The 22,653-nt window shown below is 32.6% G+C and overlaps 1 long non-coding RNA gene across 1 annotated transcript in view; it reads right to left on the bottom strand.

Annotated features, from left to right (window-relative positions):
• The window catches only part of LOC145550316 (uncharacterized), a 195,743-nt gene that overhangs the window by 147,713 nt on the left and 25,377 nt on the right, over positions 1–22,653 (bottom strand). The gene's annotated exons all lie outside the window — the stretch shown is intronic.

The following is a 22,653-nucleotide window of genomic DNA, read 5'->3' as shown; positions in this document are numbered from 1 at the left end:
TTAAAAACTACCAAGTTTTGTTGGCAGCCATTTTGTCTCCAACCTGTAGACTGAGTGGAATCCCAGGGGCCCCGGAGTCCAAACCACATGACCAGAGACGTACAACCCAGGACCAACCATGGCAACAGACAAGCAGGACCGCCTCTGAGTCTCAGGATGACTTTACATGTGATGTTCCATTTGCCCCATCAGAAGCTGTTCAGGGCAGCATTCAGTCCTACTGTGCAGAAAAATCTGGACAAAGTGTGTGGCCCCCCTTGAGAGAGCGAGGGAGGGACGGAGAGATGCAGCATGTCATTGTTTTCAAACCTCCGTATCACGTCGGGCAGAATCCGGTGGTCTTTTCTGCCATAGGAGACCCTCAGAGATCACGCCTGGGTCTCGTCCTGTAGCCAGGTGTGTCCTCAGAGGTCACAGTCAAACATCCAATGCGAGATCCTGCAAGCTGCAATTCGTCCTCATGTGACAACAGGAAAAATCCAACCTCACTGACCTCTGTAGAAGCTGTAAGAATCGTCCAATAGGTCTTTGCCCTCAAACAGCAGTCCAGCAGAAGATGGTACAATTCATAGGTGTAGAAAGTGCAAATGTCCAAGTCGGCGTGGCTAAGAACAGCAGAGGGCTGATGCCTTTTCTCCTCGCATGGCCCTGAACCCGCAAAACCCGGCCCCCATGGTCCCCGTCAGACCACAGGAAGCAGAACTGCTAGAGTAAAAACAAAGTAAATTAAGAAAATAAAAGTGTGTGCCCCCTTTTGCTCACATAATTATAAATTAACTGTCTTTTCTGTAGCTTGTGATGTAGAGTTGCCTCTTTTTTTGTTTCTTTTCTTTTGTTTCAGCCAGGCTCAGGGTCACTGGAGCGGCTCAGATAACGTCCACTGCCTCAGTCTGAGCTCAAAAGATAAAATAGAAATGCATTAAGATGATTCACTCTCAGATGTTTCAGAATTAACCGGTTGTAGACCCAACTCCTTTCAAAAATCAAACTAAGAAATTATTAAACATTTTGACAAAATTTAGTATTTCCAGCTTCATACACTTTTCATCTATTGGTTATTCAAATGCATATGTAAAATAATTAATTCAATATTGTACAATTTTACACAAAAGCATCCTTGTGATATTGCCACACTTTAAGACAACCAGTTAAATTTCCTTAATAATTTAGGTCAAAAGTAAACTGTAATCAGTTATTCTTTATTCCATTAATGAAAATATTACCATTATCCTGATATTTTTCAAAACTGCTGAGTGTTGTATTTATGTATTGTTTTCTTTTTAGAATTAAAAAATTGTTCATATTTTGTCAGAATTTTTCCCCATGTCCCTTTAGGGTCTCCGTAGAATTTAAAGTACTTTTAACCAAAATGTTTTCAATTATAACAATTAAATCCAACTGTAACTTTATACAATTAAAATTAGAGGTGATGCAGGAAACTCATCAGTCTGAAAATAAACATGGCATAGATATTGATTGAAGCTATTCAATTTTATATAACCAATTGTTAATTTAGTAAGAGCTTCTCTATAACTCTGTATTTCAGTCATGCAGGAAGGCCCAGTGTAAGAGCTCATTAAATGAACTCACAATATACCAATGTCAAATGAATACATTCATAATTAACCGTATCTTTAAACCGACTAGGAATCAGTCTATTTCTTCTCCACCCCCTGGTGATATAATTTAAAAATTTGAAAGCGATTTTGCATTTACTTTTCTCCAGAACAAAAATTTTACAGGATTTCACAAGTTTTCCAAATCATCTATCTAGAATTGAAAGTAGACTATCAGATGTTCTAAATTTAAAGTTTTATCAGAAATGTTTTATCTTTATTAAGTTTTATGTTTATCTTTTACCATTTCCCCCTTTTGTTTTCGTATGTAAATGGAAAACAAACATTTCTGACAACAACGTTTCCATTGTTCTCAGAAATATTTTTCAGAGATTCTTTTTCTGTACATATTTCTAAAATGTCCAACTGAAACTGTACTGCAAAGGCCAAAAGTTTTATTATTTTAAAGAGTTCAGATCAGAATTTGGATTGCTTTCCTAAAAGGCCGTGTCAATGTTTATTCTGAACTGACAAAAGAAAAACTGATCAGATTTTCTTTTGTGGCAGAGGAGAAAAAAAATGTAGACAAATATTATGCAGTACTGTAAGATGTCATTGCGTTTCAAATCAAATGTTCTGTTGGACTTGAATTTATGCATCAATTCAATCAAAATTTAAGGCACACAAGTGTTGTGAGCCCATTGTTGTCCAATCAGTTTCTTTTTACATAATCAATCATAACCATGTTATTTGCGACGTACAGACAGACGGAGCATCGCTCTCATAGAATAACAACCAGTGCAGTTAGCGAGAAGTTGTGCAATCCCAGGTGCTGCATCACTGGCTTTGCTTGTTCAAATTAAATGATAAATAGATACTTTATAATACAAATCACAGGGTGAACATATCTTTATAAATAGTTTCATTCTTATCTTTCAATGATAATGTCTGTTACCTGCTTCCTGTGATATACATATATATGTATCACATATATATATATATCTATATGTACACATATATATATGTATATATATACAGATATATATACTTCTACTTCAATTTCGTAACTATTTTTTAAAGTCTTCTGCAAGATTTAATCAAGTTCAGTAAATCATGTATCAAACTGTTCTGCTTCTGCTGTTCGTTTATGCTTTTTTGTTTTGCTGTCTCACTTCTTCAAATATTTCTGGCTTTGTAATAATTACTGGTTCTCCTATTTTATTGTTTTTCCTGTCTTTCTATGTTTCACTGTTCCAACTGTTTCAACTTTTTCTGGTTTTAAAGTATTTTCCGCTACTGCTATACTTTTTGATTTGTTCCACTTTCCAATTATTTCCATTTCTTCTGCTTTCCTTCACTTCTTGTGCTTTTATCTACTTTTTCTTGCATTTTTGCAGCAGACATTCTACAATATGTATTCTCACTGCTTTTTCGCTAGGAACAGCTATTTTTCTAGTCAGTGAGAATGCATTCAATGCATTCTCACTTATAGTGTTTCTGTTTCCCTTTATCAGTGAGAATGCATTCAATGCATTCTCACTTATAGTGATTCTGTTTTTCTTTATTATTATTATTATTATTATTCTGGCTTCCGTACGTTTTTCCTGGTTTAACTACTCTCACTATCTTTCACTAATTGTACTAATTTATATATCAAAACGTTCATCTCCTTGAGGTGAATGGTGCTATGACTTTTGGTAAACTTCACTATTGCACTTTTGAAATAATTGCCCTTTTGTGCAAATTTATTGCCCCATTATTTCCTATGGTGGAACTCTGTAACTGATTTCAGTTACTTGAGTGGCCACTCTAGTAACTGCCGTTTTTGAACTTTTTCTGCTCCTTTATAAACAAAATTATGCTGTTCATTCATATTTCACTGTAGAGAAATATTTTATGCATTAAAATGTAGCCACTAGTGTCTATTTTATGGAATTATTACTATTATTACTACAGGATTTACTGTTTTCTGTCAAACTCCTCTGGAGTAAAACCTTGTCACACTTTCTCCTATTCTTTCAATGTATTTTCTTCTTGTGCTCTGTTTTATCTGTGTCTATGCATTCTGCTTGTCTACTTTTCTGTTTTCCTTCGGGTTCTATGGGTTTACTATCGTTTAAGATCTTCTACAAACTTTAATCAATTTTATACATTCATATATCAAACATTTCTACTTCTTCTGATCCTTTTTGCTTTTGTTCTGTTTCACTCCTGCAAATATTTCTGGTTTACTGTTTCCACTAATTTTTATACTTATTACTGTTTCACTATTCAATTGTTTCAACTATTCCTGGGATTGCACTAATTTCCTGTTGTTTCAATTATGCTATTTCTTAAACTCTGTTTCACTTTTGACTTTTTCTAATAATTCAGGTTGTACACAAACTCCTGCTTCTTCTGCTGAATTCTGCTATAATTATATATTATATAATTTATATAATTTATACAATATATATATCACTATTAATTCACTATTAAATATATTAATATTGTATATTCACTATTCAATTGTTTCAACTATTTCTATGTTTCTATGCATTTTGCTTGTCTACTTTTCTGAATATTGCTTTGGTTCTACTGGTTTTACTGTCTGCAAAGGTCTTCTCAAACTTTTATCAATTTTATCAATTCATATATCAAACTTTTCTGCTTCTTCTGACCCTTATTGCTTTTGGTTTTGCTCTGTTTTACTCCTTCAAATATTTCTGGTTTTTCTGCTTCCGCTAATTTAAGCTTTTTGATGTTTCACTGTTCAATTGTTTCAACTATTTCTGGGTTTGCACTAATTTCCTCGTGTGCTAATTGTGCTCTTTCTTACGCTCTGTTTCACTTTTTGACTTTTTCAAATAATTCATGTTGCACACAAACTTCTGCTTCTTCAGCTGAATTCTGCAACACTTTTGCAAAGTTTCACTACTTGGCAAAGGATTTCTACAATGTATGACTAGCTTTCTTATGCTTTTTTCCAATTTCTTACTCTTTGTTCTCAAGTTTCTTATATTTCTCCATCAATCATTCTGCAAATATGCTTATTTGGCCCTTTATGTTAAGTTTCACTTCTTCAAATATTTCTGGTTGTGTACTAATTTCAGCTTCAGCTAATTTCTGTAGTTTGCTACGTTTCACTGATAAACTGTTTCAACTATTTCAATTTCTCCTGCTTTCTTCTACTTTTAAGCTATTCCCCACATTTTCTTGCATTTCTGCAGCAGTAATTCTGCAAATATGCATTCTCACGGCTGTTTCGCTAGGAACAGCTATTTTTCTAGTTATTATTATTCTGTCTTCCGTACGTTTTTTGTCGCTTAACTACTTTCACTATCTTTCACTAATTGTACTAATTTATATATCAAAACGTTCAGCTCCTTCAGGAGAATGGAGCTATGACTTTTGGTAAACTTCACTATTGCACTTTTTGAAATAATTGCACTTTTGTGCAAATATTTTGCCCCATTATTTCCTATGGTGGAACTCTGTAACTGATTTCAGTTACTTGAGTGGCCACTCTAGTAACTGCCGTTTTTGAACTTTTTCTGCTCTTTTAGAAACAAAATTATGCTGTTCATACATATTTCACTGTAGAGAAATATTTTATGCATTAAAATGTAGCCACTAGTGTCTACTTTATGGAATTATTACTATCATTGCTACAGGTTTTACTCTTTTCTGTTAAACTCCTCTGGAGTACAACCTTGTCACACTTTCTCCTATTCTTTCAATGTATTTCTTCTTGTGCTCTGTTTTATCTGTGTCTATGCATTCTGCTTGTCTACTTTTCTGTTTGCCTTCTGGTTCTACTGGTTTTACTATCTTTAAAGATCTTCTACAATCTTTAATCAATTTTATAAATTCATATATCAAACATTTCTGCTTCTTCTGACCCTTTTTGCTTTAGTTTAGCTTTTTACTCTTTCAAATATTTCTGGTTTACTGTTTCCACTAATTTTTTATACTTATTACTATTTCACTATTCAATTGTTTCAACTATTTCTGGGATTGCACTAATTTCCTGTTGTTTCAATTATGCTCTTTCTTAAACTCTGTTTCACTTTTTGACTTTTTCAAATAATTCAGGTTGCACACAAACTCCTGCTTCTTCTGCTGAATTCCTCTATACTTATATATTATATAATTTATATTTTATACAGCATAATTTACTATTAATTCACTATTATCTTATTAATATAGTATATTCACTATTGAATTGTTTCAACTATTTCTATGTTTCTATGCATTTTGCTTGTCTACTTTCTGGATATTCCTTTGGTTCTACTGGTTTTACTGTCTGCAAAGGTCTCAAACTTTTATCAATTTTATCAATTCATATATCAAACATTTCTGCTACTTCTGACCCATTTTGCTTTTTATTTCCTCTGTTTTACTCCTTCAAATATTTCTACTTTTTCTGCTTCCACTAATTTAATCTTTTTGCTGTTTCACTGTTCAACTGTTTTAACTATTTCTGGGTTTGCTCTAATTTCCTCGGGTGCTAATTATGCTCTCTTACGCTCTATTTCACTTTTTGTCTTTTTCAAATAATTCAAGTTGCACACAACTTCTGCATCGTCAGCTTAATTCTGCAACACTTTTGATAAGTTTCACAACTTGGCACAGTATTTCTACAATGTATGACTAGCTTTCTTATGCTTTTTTCAAATTTCTTACTCTTTGTTCTCAAGTTTCTTATATTTCTCCATCAATCATTCTGCAAATATGCTTATTTGGCCTTTTATGTTAACTTTCACTTCTTCAAATATTTCTGATTGTGTACTAATTTCAGCTTCAGCTAATTTCTGCAGTTTGCTACGTTTCAATGATCTGTTTCAACTATTTCAATTTCTTCTGCTTTCTTCTACTTCTTAAGATTTTCTCTACTTTTTCTGGCATTTCTGCAGCAGTCATTCTGCAAATATGCATTCTCACGGCTGTTTCGCTAGGAACAGCTATTTTTCTAGTCAGTGAGAATGCATTCAATGCATTCTCACTTATAGTGTTTCTGTTTCTCTTTATCAGTGAGAATGCATTCAATGCATTCTCACTTATAGTGTTTCTGTTTCTCTTTATCAGTGAGAATGCATTCAATGCATTCTCACTTATAGTGTTTCTGTTTCTCTTTATTATTATTATTCTGTCTTCCGTACGTTTTTTGTCGCTTAACTACTTTCACTATCTTTCACTAATTGTACTAATTTATATATCAAAACGTTCAGCTCCTTCAGGAGAATGGTGCTCTGACTTTTGGTAACCTTCACTATTGCACTTTTTGAAATAATTGCACTTTTGTGCAAATATTTTGCCCATTGAAATGAATGGTGGAATTCGGCGAACTGCCGTTTTTGAACTTTTTCTGCTGTTTGACAAACAAAATTATGCTGTTCATACATATTTCACTGTAGAGAAATATTTTATGCATTAAAATATAGCCACTAGTGTCTACTTTATGGAATTATTACCATAATTGCAACAGGTTTTACTGTTTTCTGTAAACTCCTCTGGAGTACAACCTTGTCACACTTTCTCCTATTCTTTCAATGTATTTTTTTCTTGTGCTCTGTTTTTATCTGTGTCTATGCATTCTGCTTGTCTACTTTTCTCTTTGCCTTCTGGTTCTACTGGTTTTACTATCTTTTAAGATCTTCTACAATCACTAATCAATTTTATAAATTCATATATCAAACATTTCTACTTCTTCTGACCCTTTTTGTTTTCTCCTCTTTTTTACTTCTTCAAATATTTCTGGTTTACTGTTTCCACTAATGTTTTATACTTATGACTGTTTCACTATTCAATTGTTTCAACTATTCCTGGGATTGCACTAATTTCCTGTTGTTTCAATTATGCTCTTTCTTAAACTCTGTTTCACTTTTTGACTTTTTCAAATAATTCAGGTTGCACACAAACTCCTGATACTGCTGAATTCTGCTATAATTAATATATTATATAATTTATATAATTTCTACAGTATAATTCACTATTAATTCACTATTAATATATTAATATAGTATATTCACTATTCAATAGTTTCAACTATTTCTATTTCTTCCGCTTTCTTCTACTTCTTAAGATGTTTTCTACTTTTTCTGGCATTTCTGCAGCAGTCATTCTGCAAATATGCATTCTCACGGCTGTTTCGCTAGGAACAGCTATTTTTCTAGTTATCAGTGAGAATGCATTCAATGCATTCTCACTTATAGTGTTTCTGTTTTTCTTTATCTTTATTATTCTGACTTCCGTACGTTTTTTGTCGCTTAACTACTTTCACTATCTTTCACTAATTGTACTAATTTATATATCAAAACGTTCAGCTCCTTCAGGAGAATGGTGCTATGACTTTTGGTAACCTTCACTATTGCACTTTTTGAAATAATTGCACTTTTGTGCAAATATTTTGCCCATTGAAATGAATGGTGGAATTCGGCAGTTACTAGAGTGTACACTCTAGTAACTGCCGTTTTTGAACTTTTTCTGCTGTTTGACAAACAAAATTATGCTGTTCATACATATTTCACTGTAGAGAAATATTTTATGCTTTAAAATGTAGCCACTAGTGTCTACTTTATGGAATTATTACTATCATTGTTACAGGATTTACTGTTTTCTGTTAAACTCCTCTGGAGTACAACCTTGTCACACTTTCTCCTATTCTTTCAATGTATTTTCTTCTTGTGCTCTGTTTTTATCTGTGTCTATGCATTCTGCTTGTCTACTTTTCTGTTTTCGTTCTGGTTCCACTGGTTTTACTATCTTTTAAGATCTTCTACAATCTTTAATCAATTTTATAAATTCATGTATCAAACATTTCTGCTTCTTCTGACCCTTTTTGCTTTAGGTTTTGCTCTGTTTACTCCTTCAAATATTTCTGGTTTACGGTTTCCACTAATTTTTTATACTTATTACTGTTTCACTATTCAATTGTTTCAACTATTTCTGGGATTGCACTAATTTCCTGTTGTTTCAATTGTGCTCTTTCTTAAACTCTGTTTCACTTTTTGACTTTTTCAAATAATTCAGGTTGCACACAAACTCCTGCTTCTTCTGCTGAATTCTGCTATAATTTATATACTATATAATTTATACAGTATAATTCACTATTATATTATTAATATAGTATATTCACTATTCAATTGTTTCAACTATTTCTATGTTTCTATGCATTTTGCTTGTCTACTTTTCTGGATATTCCTTTGGTTCTACTGGTTTTACTGTCGGCAAAGGTCTTCTCAAACTTTTATCAATTTTATCAATTCATATATCAAACTTTTCTGCTTCTTCTGACCCTTTTGCTATTGGTTTTTCTGTTTTACTCCTTCAAATATTTCAGTTTTTTCTGCTTCCGCTAATTTAAGCTTTTTGATGTTTCACTGTTCAATTGTTTCAACTATTTCTGGGTTTGCACTAATTTCCTCGTGTGCTAATTGTGCTCTTTCTTACGCTCTGTTTCACTTTTTGACTTTTTCAAATAATTCATGTTGCACACAAACTTCTGCTTCTTCAGCTGAATTCTGCAACACTTTTGCTAAGTTTCACTTCTTGGCAAAGGATTTCTACAATGTATGTCTAGCTTTCTTACGCTTTTTTCCAATTTCTTACTCTTTGTTCTCAAGTTTCTTATATTTCTCCATCAATCATTCTGCAAATATGCTTATTTGGCCCTTTATGTTAAGTTTCACTTCTTCAAATATTTCTGGTTGTGTACTAATTTCAACTTCAGCTAATTTCTGCAGTTTGCTACATTTCACTGTTCAACTGTTTCAACTATTTCAATTTCTTCTGCTTTCTTCTACTTCTTAAGCTTTTCTGTACTTTTTCTGGCATTTCTGCAGCAGTCATTCTGCAAATATGCATTCTCACGGCTGTTTCGCTAGGAACAGCTATTTTCTAGTCAGTGAGAATGCATTCATTGCATTCTCACTTATAGTGATTCTGTTTTCTTTATCTTTATTATTATTCTGTCTTCCGTACATTTTTTGTGGTTTAACTACTCTCACTATCTTTCACTAATTGTACTAATTTATATATCAAAACGTTCAGCTTCTTCTGGAGAATGTATCTATGACTTTTGGTAAACTTCACTATTGCACTTTTTGAAATAATTGCCCTTTTGTGCAAATTTTTTGCCCCATTATTTCCTATGGTGGAACTCTGTAACTGATTTCAGTTACTAGAGTGTACACTCTAGTAACTGCCATTTTTGAACTTTTTCTGCTCTTTTATAAACAAAATTATGCTGTTCATACATATTTCACTGTAGAGAAATATTTTATGCATTAAAATGTAGCCACACGTGTCTACTTTATGGATTTATTACTATCTTTGCTACAGGTTTTACTGTTTTCTGTCAAACTCCGCTGGAGTACAACCTTGTCACACTTTCTCCTATTCTTTCAATGTATTTTTTCTTGTGCTCTGTTTTTATCTGTGTCTATGCATTCTGCTTGTCTACTTTTCTGTTTCCTTCTGGTTCTATGGTTTTTACTATCTTTTAAGATCTTCTACAATCTTTAATCAATTTTATACATTCATATATCAAACATTTCTGCTTCTTCTGATCCTTTTGCTTTTGCTCTGTTTACTCCTGCAAATATTTCTGGTTTACTGTTTCCACTAATTTTTTATACTTATTACTGTTTCACTATTCAATTATTTCAACTATTCCTGGGATTGCACTAATTTCCTGTTGTTTCAATTATGCTCTTTCTTAAACTATGTTTCATTTTTTACTTTTTCAAATAATTCAGGTTGCACACAAACTCCTGCTTCTTCTGCTGAATTCTGCTATAATTCATATATTATATAATTTATATAATTTCTACAGTATAATTCACTATTATATTATTGATATAGTATATTCACTATTCAATTGTTTCAACTATTTCTATGTTTCTATGCATTTGCTTGTCTACTTTTCTGGATATTCCTTTGGTTCTACCAGTTTTACTGTCTGCAAAGGTCTTCTCAAACTTTTATCAATTTTATCAATTCATATATCAAACTTTTCTGCTTCTTCTGACCCTTATTGCTTTTGGTTTTGCTCTGTTTTACTCCTTCAAATATTTCTGGTTTTCTGATTCCACTAATTTAAGCTTTTTGATGTTTCACTATTCAATTGTTTCAACTATTTCTGGGTTTGCACTAATTTCCTCATTTGCTAATTGTGCTTTTTCTTACGCTCTGTTTCACTTTTTGACTTTTTCAAATAATTCATGTTGCACACAAACTTCTGCTTCTTCAGCTGAATTCTACAACACTTTTGCAAAGTTTCACTACTTGTCAAAGGATTTCTACAATGTATGACTAGCTTTCTTATGCTTTTTTCCAATTTCTTACTCATTGTTCTCAAGTTTCTTATATTTCTCCATCAATCATTCCCCAAATATGCTTATTTGTCCCTTTATGTTAAGTTTCACTTCTTCAAATATTTCTGGTTGTGTACTAATTTCAGCTTCAGCTAATGTCTGCAGTTTGCTACGTTTCACTGTTCAACTGTTTCAACTATTTCAATTTCTTCTACTTTCTTCTACTTCTTAAGCTATTTCCCACATTTTCTTGCATTTCTGCAGCAGTCATTCTGCAAATATGCATTCTCACGGCTGTTTCGCTAGGAACAGCTATTTTTCTAGTCAGTGAGAATGCATTCAATGCATTCTCACTTATAGTGTTTCTGTTTCTCTTTATCAGTGAGAATGCATTCAATGCATTCTCACTTATAGTGTTTCTGTTTTTCTTTATCTTTATTATTATTCTGTCTTCCGTACGTTTTTCGTGGTTTAACTACTCTCACTATCTTTCACTAATTGTACTAATTTATATATCAAAACGTTCAGCTCCTTCAGGAGAATGGAGCTATGACTTTTGGTATACTTCACTATTGCACTTTTTGAAATAATTGCCCTTTTGTGCAAATTTATTGCCCCATTATTTCCTATGGTGGAACTCTGTAACTGATTTCAGTTACTTGAGTGTACACTCTAGTAACTGCCGTTTTTGAACTTTTTCTGCTTTTTTATGAACAAAATTATGCTGTTCATACATATTTCACTGTAGAGAAATATTTTATGCATTAAAATGTAGCCACTAGTGTCTACTTTATGGAATTATTACTTTCATTGTTACAGGATTTACTGTTTTCTGTCAAACTCCTCTGGAGTACAACCTTGTCACACTTTCTCCTATTCTTTCAATGTATTTTTTTTATTGTGCTCTGTTTTTCTCTGTGTCTATGCATTCTGCTTGTCTACTTTTCTGTTTGCCTTCTGGATCTACTGGTTTTACTATCTTTTAAGATCTTCTACTATCTTTAATCAATTTTATAAATTCATATATCAAACATTTCTGCTTCTTCTAACCCTTATTGCTTTTGTTTTTGCTCTGTTTTACCCCTTCAAATATTTCTGGTTTACTGTTTCCACTAATTTTTTATGCTTATTGCTGTTTCACTATTCAATTGTTTCAACTATTTCTGGATTTGCACTAATTTCCTTTTGTTTCAATTATGCTCTTTCTTAAACTCTGTTTCACTTTTTGACTTTTTCAAATAATTCAGGTTGCCCACAAACTCCTGCTTCTTCTGCTGAATTCTGCTATAATTTATATATTATATAATTTATACAATATAATTCACTATTAATTCACTATTATACTATTAATATAGTATATTCACTATTCAATTGTTTCAACTATTTCCATGTTTCTATGCATTTTGCTTGTCTACTTTTCTGTTTGCCTTCTGGTTCTACTGGTTTTACTATCTTTTAAGATCTTCTACAATCTTTAATCAATTTTATAAATTCATATATCAAACATTTCTGCTTCTTCTTACCCTTTTTGCTTATGGTTTTGCTGTTTTACTCCTTCAAATATTTCTGGTTTACTGTTTCCACTAATTTTTTATGCTTATTGCTGTTTCACTGTTCAATTGTTTCAACTATTTCTGGGTTTGCACTAATTTCCTCGTGTGCTAATTGTGCTCTTTCTTACGCTCTGTTTCACTTTTTGACTTTTTCAAATAATTCATGTTGCACACAAACTTCTGCTTCTTCAGCTGAATTCTTCAACACTTTTGCTAAGTTTCACTACTTGGCAATGGATTTCTACAATGTATGACTAGCTTTCTTATGCTTTTTTCCAATATCTTACTCTTTGTTCTCAAGTTTCTTATATTTCTCCATCAATCATTCTGCAAATATGCTTATTTGGCTCTTTATGTTAAGTTTCACTTCTTCAAATATTTCTGGTTGTGTACTAATTTCAACTTCAGATAATTTCTGCAGTTTGCTACGTTTCACTGTTCAACTGTTTCAACTATTTCAATTTCTTCTACTTTCTTCCACTTCTTAAGCTTTTCTTCACATTTCTTGCATTTCTGCAGCAGTCATTCTGCAAATATGCATTCTCACGGCTGTTTCGCTAGGAACAGCTATTTTTCTAGTTATCAGTGAGAATGCATTCAATGCATTCTCACTTATAGTGTTTCTGTTTCTCTTTATTATTATTATTCTGTCTTCCGTACGTTTTTTGTCGTTCAACTACTTTCACTATCTTTCACTAATTGTACTAATTTATATATCAAAACGTTCAGCTTCTTCAGGAGAATGGAGCTATATCTTTTGGTAAACTTCACTATTATACTTTTTGAAATAATTGCCCTTTTGTGCAAATCTTTTGCCCCATTATTTCCTATGGTGGAACTCTGTAACTGATTTCAGTTACTTGAGTGGCCACTCTAGTAACTGCCGTTTTTGTACTTTTTCAGCTCTTTTAGAAACAAAATTATGCTGTTCATACATATTTCACTGTAGAGAAATATTTTATGCTTTAAAATGTAGCCACTAGTGTCTACTTTATGGAATTATTACTATGATTGTTACAGGATTTACTGTTTTCTGTTAAACTCCTCTGGAGTACAACCTTGTCACACTTTCTCCTATTCTTTCAATGTATTTTCTTCTTGTGCTCTGTTTTTATCTGTGTCTATGCATTCTGCTTGTCTACTTTTCTGTTTGCCTTCTGGTTCTACTGGTTTTACTATCTTTTAAGATCTTCTACTATCTTTAATCAATTTTATAAATTCATATATCAAACATTTCTTCTTCTTCTGACCCTTTTTGCTTTTGGTTTTCCTCTGTTTTACTCCTTCAAATATTTCTGGTTTACTGTTTTCACTAATTTTTTATACTTATTACGGTTTCACTATTTAATTGTTTCAACTATTCCTGGGATTGCACTAATTTCCTGTTGTTTCAATTATGCTCTTTCTTAAACTCTGTTTCACTTTTTGACTTTTTCAAATAATTCAGGTTGCACACAACCTCCTGCTACTGCTGAATTCTGCTATAATTAATATATTATATAATTTATATAATTTATACAGTATAATTCACTATTAATTCACTATTAAATAAATTAATATAGTATATTCACTATTCAATAGTTTCAACTATTTCTATTTCTTCCGCTTTCTTCTGCTTTCTTCTACTTCTTACCCCTTCAAATATTTCTGGTTTACTGTTTCCACTAATTTTCTATGCTTATTGCTGTTTCACTATTCAATTGTTTCAACTATTTCTGGATTTGCACTAATTTCCTTTTGTTTCAATTATGCTCTTTCTTAAACTCTGTTTCACTTTTTGACTTTTTCAAATAATTCAGGTTTCCCACAAACTTCTGCTTCTTCTGCTGAATTCTGCTATAATTTATATATTATATAATTTATACAATATAATTCACTATTAATTCACTATTATACTATTAATATAGTATATTCACTATTCAATTGTTTCAACTATTTCCATGTTTCTATGCATTTTGCTTGTCTACTTTTCTGTTTGCCTTCTGGTTCTACTGGTTTTACTATCTTTTAAGATCTTCTACAATCTTTAATCAATTTTATAAATTCATATATCAAACATTTCTGCTTCTTCTTACCCTTTTTGCTTTTGGTTTTGCTGTTTTACTCCTTCAAATATTTCTGGTTTACTGTTTCCACTAATTTTTTATGCTTTTTGCTGTTTCACTGTTCAATTGTTTCAACTATTTCTGGGTTTGCACTAATTTCCTCGTGTGCTAATTGTGCTCTTTCTTACGCTCTGTTTCACTTTTTGACTTTATCAAATAATTCATGTTGCACACAAACTTCTGCTTCTTCAGCTGAATTCTGCAATACTTTTGCTAAGTTTCACTACTTGGCAAAGGATTTCTACAATGTATGACTAGCTTTCTTATGCTTTTTTCCAATTTCTTACTCTTTGTTCTCAAGTTTCTCATATTTCTCCATCAATTATTCTGCAAATATGCTTATTTGGCACTTTATGTTATGTTGCACATCTTTAAATATTTCTGTTTGTGTACTAATTTCAGCTTCATCTAATTTCTGCAGTTTGCTATGTTTCACTATTCAACTGTTTCAACTATTGCAATTTCTCATGCTTTCTTCTACTTCTTAAGCTTTTCTCCACATTTTCTTGCATTTCTGCAGCAGTCATTCTGCAAATATGCATTCTCACGGCTGTTTCGCTAGGAACAGCTATTTTTCTAGTCAGTGAGAATGCATTCAATGCATTCTCACTTATAGTGTTTCTGTTTCTCTTTATCAGTGAGAATGCATTCAATGCATTCTCACTTATAGTGTTTCTGTTTCTCTTTATTATTATTATTCTGTCTTCCGTACGTTTTTTGTCGTTCAACTACTTTCACTATCTTTCACTAATTGTACTAATTTATATATCAAAACGTTCAGCTTCTTCAGGAGAATGGAGCTATATCTTTTGGTAAACTTCACTATTATACTTTTTGAAATAATTGCCCTTTTGTGCAATTCTTTTGCCCCATTATTTCCTATGGTGGAACTCTCTAACTGATTTCAGTTACTTGAGTGGCCACTCTAGTAACTGCCGTTTTTGAACGTTTTCTGCACTTTTATAAACAAAATTATGCTGTTCATACATATTTCACTGTAGAGAAATATTTTATGCATTAAAATGTAGCCACTAGTGTCTACTTTATGGAATTATTACTATCATTGCTACAGGTTTTACTGTTTTCTGTTAAACTCCTCTGGAGTACAACCTTGTCACACTTTCTCCTATTCTTTCAATGTATTTTCTTCTTGTGCTCTGTTTTTATCTGTGTCTATGCATTCTGCTTGTCTACTTTTCTGTTTGCCTTCTGGTTCTACGGGTTTTACTATCTTTTAAGATCTTCTACAATCTTTAATCAATTTTATAAATTCATATATCAAATATTTCTGCTTCTTATGATCCTTTTGCTTTAGGCTTTGCTCTGTTTTACTCCTTCAAATATTTCTGGTTTACTGTTTCCACTAATTTCTTTACTTATTACTGTTTCACTATTCAATTGTTTCAACTATTCCTGGGATTGCACTAATTTCCTGTTGTTTCAATTATGCTCTTTCTTAAACTCTGTTTCACTTTTTGACTTTTTCAAATAATTCAGGTTGCAAACAAACTCCTGCTTCTGCTGAAATCTGCTATAATTTATATAATATATATAATTTTACAATATAATTTACTATTAATTCACTTTTAATTCACTATTATACCATTAATATAGTATATTCACTATTAAATTGTTTCAACTATTCCTGGGTTTGCACTAATTTCCTGTTGTTTCAGTTATGCTCTTTCTTAAATTCTGTTTCACTTTCTGACTTTTTCAAATAATTCAGGTTGTACACAAACTTCTGCTACTTCAGCTGAATTCCTCTATAATTTATATAGTATATAATTTATATAATTTATACAGTATAATTCACTATTAATTCACTATTAAATATATTAATATAGTATATTCACTATTCAATTGTTTCAACTATTTCTATGTTTCTATGCATTCTGCTTGTCTACTTTTCTGTTTGCCTTCTGGTTTTACTATCTTTTAAGATCTTCTACAATCTTTAATCAATTTTATAAATTCATATATCAAACATTTCTGCTTCTTCTTACCCTTTTTGCTTTTGGTTTTGCTGTTTTACTCCTTCAAATATTTCTGGTTTACTGTTTCCACTAATTCTTTATGCTTATTGCTGTTTCACTGTTCAATTTTTTCAACTATTTCTGGGTTTGCACTAATTTCCTCGTGTGCTAATTGTGCTCTTTCTTACGCTCTGTTTCACTTTTTGACTTTATCAAATAATTCATGTTGCACACAAACTTCTGCTTCTTCAGCTGAATTCTGCAATACTTTTGCTAAGTTTCACTACTTGGCAAAGGATTTCTACAATGTATGACTAGCTTTCTTATGCTTTTTTCCAATTTCTTACTCTTTGTTCTCAAGTTCTCATATTTCTCCATCAATTATTCTGCAAATATGCTTATTTGGCACTTTATGTTATGTTGCACATCTTTAAATATTTCTGTTTGTGTACTAATTTCAGCTTCAGCTAATTTCTGCAGTTTGCTATGTTTCACTATTCAACTGTTTCAACTATTGCAATTTCTCATGCTTTCTTCTACTTCTTAAGCTTTTCTCCACATTTTCTGGCATTTCCACAGCAGTCATTCTGCAAATATGCATTCTCACGGCTGTTTCGCTAGGAACAGCTATTTTCTAGTTATTATTATTCTGTCTTCCGTACGTTTTTTGTCGCTTAACTACTTTCACTATCTTTCACTAATTGTACTAATTATATATCAAAACGTTCAGCTTCTTCAGGAGAATGGAGCTATATCTTTTGGTAAACTTCACTATTATACTTTTTGAAATAATTGCCCTTTTGTGCAAATTTATTGCCCCATTATTTCCTATGGTGGAACTCTGTAACTGATTTCAGTTACTAGAGTGGCCACTCTAGTAACTGCCGTTTTTGGACTTTTCAGCTCTTTTAGAAACAAATTATGCTGTTCATACATATTTCACTGTAGAGAAATATTTTATGCTTTAAAATGTAGCCACTAGTGTCTACTTTATGGAATTATTACTATGATTGTTACAAGATTACTGTTTTCTGTTAAACTCCTCTGGAGTACAACCTTGTCACACTTTCTCCTATTCCTTCAATGTATTTTCTTCTTGTGCTCTGTTTTATCTGTTTCTATGCATTCTGCTTGTCTACTTTTCTGTTTGCCTTCTGGTTCTACTGGTTTTACTATCTTTTAAGATCTTCTACTATCTTTAATCAATTTTATAAATTCATATATCAAACATTTCTTCTTCTTCTGACCCTTTTGCTTTTGGTTTTCCTCTGTTTTACTCCTTCAAATATTTCTGGTTTACTGTTTTCACTAATTTTTTATACTTATTACGGTTTCACTATTTAATTGTTTCAACTATTCCTGGGATTGCACTAATTTCCTGTTGTTTCAATTATGCTCTTTCTTAAACTCTGTTTCACTTTTTGACTTTTTCAAATAATTCAGGTTTCCCACAAACTTCTGCTTCTTCTGCTGAATTCTGCTATAATTTATATATTATATAATTTATACAATATAATTCACTATTAATTCACTATTATACTATTAATATAGTATATTCACTATTCAATTGTTTCAACTATTTCCATGTTTCTATGCATTTTGCTTGTCTACTTTTCTGTTTGCCTTCTGGTTCTACTGGTTTTACTATCTTTTAAGATCGTCTACAATCTTTAATCAATTTTATAAATTCATATATTAATCATTTCTGCTTCTTCTTACCCTTTTTGCTTTTGGTTTTGCTGTTTTACTCCTTCAAATATTTCTGGTTTACTGTTTCCACTAATTTTTTATGCTTATTGCTGTTTCACTTTTCAATTGTTTCAACTATTTCTGGGTTTGCACTAATTTCCTCGTGTGCTAATTGTGCTCTTTCTTACGCTCTGTTTCACTTTTTGACTTTATCAAATAATTCATGTTGCACACAAACTTCTGCTTCTTCAGCTGAATTCTGCAATACTTTTGCTAAGTTTCACTACTTGGCAAAGGATTTCTACAATGTATGACTAGCTTTCTTATGCTTTTTTCCAATTTCTTACTCTTTGTTCTCAAGTTTCTCATATTTCTCCATCAATTATTCTGCAAATATGCTTATTTGGCACTTTATGTTATGTTGCACATCTTTAAATATTTCTGTTGTGTACTAATTTCAGCTTCCGCTAATTCTGCAGTTTGCTATGTTTCACTATTCAACTGTTTCAACTATTGCAATTTCTCATGCTTTCTTCTACTTCTTAAGCTTTCTCCACATTTTCTTGCATTTCTGCAGCAGTCATTCTGCAAATATGCATTCTCACGGCTGTTTCGCTAGGAACAGCTATTTTTCTAGTTATTATTCTGTCTTCCGTACGTTTTTGTCGCTTAACTACTTTCACTATCTTTCACTAATTGTACTAATTTATATATCAAAACGTTCAGCTTCTTCAGGAGAATGGAGCTATGACTTTTGGTAAACTTCACTATTGCACTTTTTGAAATAATTGCACTTTTGTGCAAATATTTTGCCCCATTATTCCTATGGTGGAACTCTTTAACTGATTTCAGTTACTTGAGTGTACACTCTAGTAACTGCCGTTTTTGAACTTTTCTGCTGTTTGACAAACAAAATTATGCTGTTCATACATATTTCACCGTAGAGAAATATTTTATGCATTAAAATGTAGCCACTAGTGTCTACTTTATGGAATTATTACTATCATTGCTACAAGATTTACTGTTTCTGTTAAACTCCTCTGGAGTACAACCTTGTCATACTTTCTCCTATTCTTTCAATGTATTTTTTTATTGTGCTCTGTTTTATCTGTGTCTATGCATTCTGCTTGTCTACTTTCTGTTTGCCTTCTGGATCTACTGGTTTTACTATCTTTTAAGATCTTCTACAATATTTAATCAATTTTATAAATTCATATATCAAACATTTCTACTTCTTCTGACCCTTTTTGCTTTTGCTCTTTTTTACTTCTTCAAGTATTTCTGGTTTACTGTTTCCACTAATTTTTATATTTATTACTGTTTCACTAATCAATTGTTTCAACTATTCCTGGGATTGCCCTAATTTCCTTTTGTTTCAATTATGCTCTCTGATTCACTTTTTGACTTTTTCAAATAATTCAGGTTGCACACAAACTCCTGCTTCTTCTGCTGAATTCTGCTATAATTTATATATTATATAATTTATACAATATAATTCACTATTAATTCACTATTAATTCACTATTATACTATTAATATAGTATATTCACTATTCAGTTGTTTCAAGTATTTCTGGGTTTGCACTAATTTCCTTTTGTTTCACTTATGCTCTTTCTTAAACTCTGTTTCACTTTCTGACTTTTTCAAATAATTCAGGTTGTACACACAAGCTGAATTCTGGTATACCTTCACTAAGTTTCACTAATACATTATATATATAGTGTGTGTGTGCAATTTGTCGGTGACGTGCGGTGAGGTTCATAGCCAGTGAGGCTTTTGTGCTGTGCTTAACAGCAAAGGGGAAAATGAGATGCAGACTGATAACATATTAAGGCAGCTGTGTGGCTAGCTTGTTGTTTATCTTTTAGCTTGTTTGCTTTTCTGTATGCTTTCCACTTCTACTGGTTTACTATCATTCTGCTTGTCTACTTTTCTGTATTTCTTCCACTTCCACTGGTTTACTATCTTTAACTTATCTACTTTTCTGTATCCTTTCTACTTCCACTGGTTATACTACTGTAACCCCTACCCTAATTCAAATCACCAAACCTGTGATTATTGCTCAAATGGAAAATGACAACCCAAACAAGCGAAAGGTTTTATTGAAAATGAGAAAACCATTAACATTTCGCGCATGCGTGCAATCCAGGAGGGCATTAAGGCTATTCCTTTACATGCCATCTATAGCCCGCCGTCGCCGCAGAATAATTCTGTTATGTCAATGAAACTTAGACATGTAGATATGACTGTGCTGTGCTGTGCTTAACAGTAAAGGGAGAAACCGTTAAAGTACAACTGAAAACCACGTCCGTCTCGCTCTATGTATCAGCGTAGCTAATGTGTGGCTAGTTCTTTGTTTACCGTGTCTTACTCTGCATTTGCGGAGTTACAATGTCTGGGATCATGAGCGCCCCCAGCGATGACACACGAGAACTGCCTGCCTCATTTCGAATCTGTTCTCTGCGGTTTTTGATCAATCCTCAGCACACGAAACAAGTTACACACACAGTTAGTGACAATAGAAACACAGTATATTAAACACATAAGCTAAATTATGGAAAATCTGTTTATACATGTAATGTTTATAACCATTCTATTGGCGACGTACAGACAGGAGGCGCCTGCTTTCAAAAAATAGAAACCGGTATACGCGAGAGTTTGCTCAATCCCAGGTGAGGTTGTATATATATATATATATATATATATATATATATATATATATATATATATATATATATATATATATATATATATATATATATATATATATATATATGTGTGTGTGTGTGTGTGTGTGTGTGTGCGTGTGTGTGTGTGTGTGTGTGTGTGGGCGCGCGCGTGCAATATATCACTGTTGCCTACTCCTGTCTGTTGCAGGCAGCCGATCAGGAATCACGGAGTCATCAACACGGAAGGGAATCCCAAACAAAGAACTGCTGACAGCAACCGAGAGTCCGGTGGACATTGGAGAGGGAGGATTGCAGTTGATATTTAGACACAATATGAATAAATGATGACAATAAAAGAATGTTGAGAAATATATATTGTGCCGCCAATTTGAAACATTCCCTTGATTTATGTGTTCCACAAATATTGTAGATATAAATATTTATAATATAATATAAATATTTTCAAATTCGTCTTAAAACCCATCTATTTTACTTGGCTTTTAACTCCAGCAGGATCTAGTCTTAAACTTTATGTTTGTTTTTCGACTGTAAGAGTTTTCTTTATTTTTTATTATTATTGTTATGTTGTATTTAATGAAGAGCACTTTGTATCAGCTGTGGTTGTTTTAAATGTATTCATAGTTTAACACTTCCCACTTTGAAATAATTGGATTCCTGCATGAAACTCAGGACCGTCTTAGCGCTCGAGTATAGGCTGCTCGGAAAAACTGCTTATGACATGCTAGCATTGCTGTGCTTTGATAGAAATAGAAAACTTGACTGTACTCTTTTTAGCCCTCACTTAATGTTAATAAGTGCGGGAAAAAGAATTAAAAGAGCTGTCAGTACAGATATGACCATGACTCTGAGGCGGACAATTTCTGCAAATGACTTCCTATGCAGACTTGCCTGCTTTGGTGTGTCGGGTATTCTCCTGTCTGTTGCAGGCAGCCAATCAGAAATCACGGAGTCATTAGCTCGGAAGGGAATCCCAAGAACAGCTGACAGCAACCGAGAGTCCGGTGGACATTGGAGAGGGAGGATTGCAGTTGATATTTGGACACAATATGAATAAATGATGACAATAAAATAATGTTTAGAAATATATATTGTGCCAGCAGCTAGAAACATCCTCTTGATTTATGTGTTCCACAAATATTTACAGATTTTTTTAATCAGGTGGAAACATGGGGGCTAACCCTAAATGGGCAAACACATGTGGGCCCACCACCATGTAGGGCCCATTTGGACTGTGGCCCTATGAGCAAACCCATATGGGGCCCATCTGGTCTGGCCTCCTTTTCCCCATACGGGGTTCACCTAGGCATGCTTGCAGGGATATTAATCAGAACTGGGTAGTATATAATCTGGCTCGTGACTGTAACGTTCTAGACGTTATTTGGCAGGCTGTGAAGACGCGCGCGAGCGCTGTATCTATAAATACATTCGATCCAAGTAGCCGTTAGTCATTCTCTGTGGAGTTGGTGAAGAAGTAAGTTTGATCAAATTCTTAATTTCCAGCTTAATTTCTGTGTTTCGAGCTTCATGTAAATGTAACAATAAAAAATGAATAACTATTCAACGGAAGTAGAATGTTACAATGTATTCATTTTTGTTTCATGATGTTTCAAAGAAATGTTAGTCAGTTAATGGATTTTTTTTTTCTCCTGACAAATTTGTACTTTTTTCCCTTTGAAATTCTGGAAATGTTTCCTTTTAAAGACTTGGATATTACAGTATTTTTCTAATTGTGGAACCGGGAACCGCCCACTTGAGGTCCGCGTTGGGCGCATTTAAATGTGGTTAACT

This window comes from Poecilia reticulata, unplaced genomic scaffold (genome assembly GCF_904066995.2).
Source record: "Poecilia reticulata unplaced genomic scaffold, P_reticulata-male-v2 Scaffold_33, whole genome shotgun sequence".
Lineage (NCBI taxonomy): Eukaryota > Metazoa > Chordata > Actinopteri > Cyprinodontiformes > Poeciliidae > Poecilia > Poecilia reticulata.
Note: the sequence above shows the minus strand (reverse complement) of the source record. Positions and strands in the feature narration are given on the sequence as shown.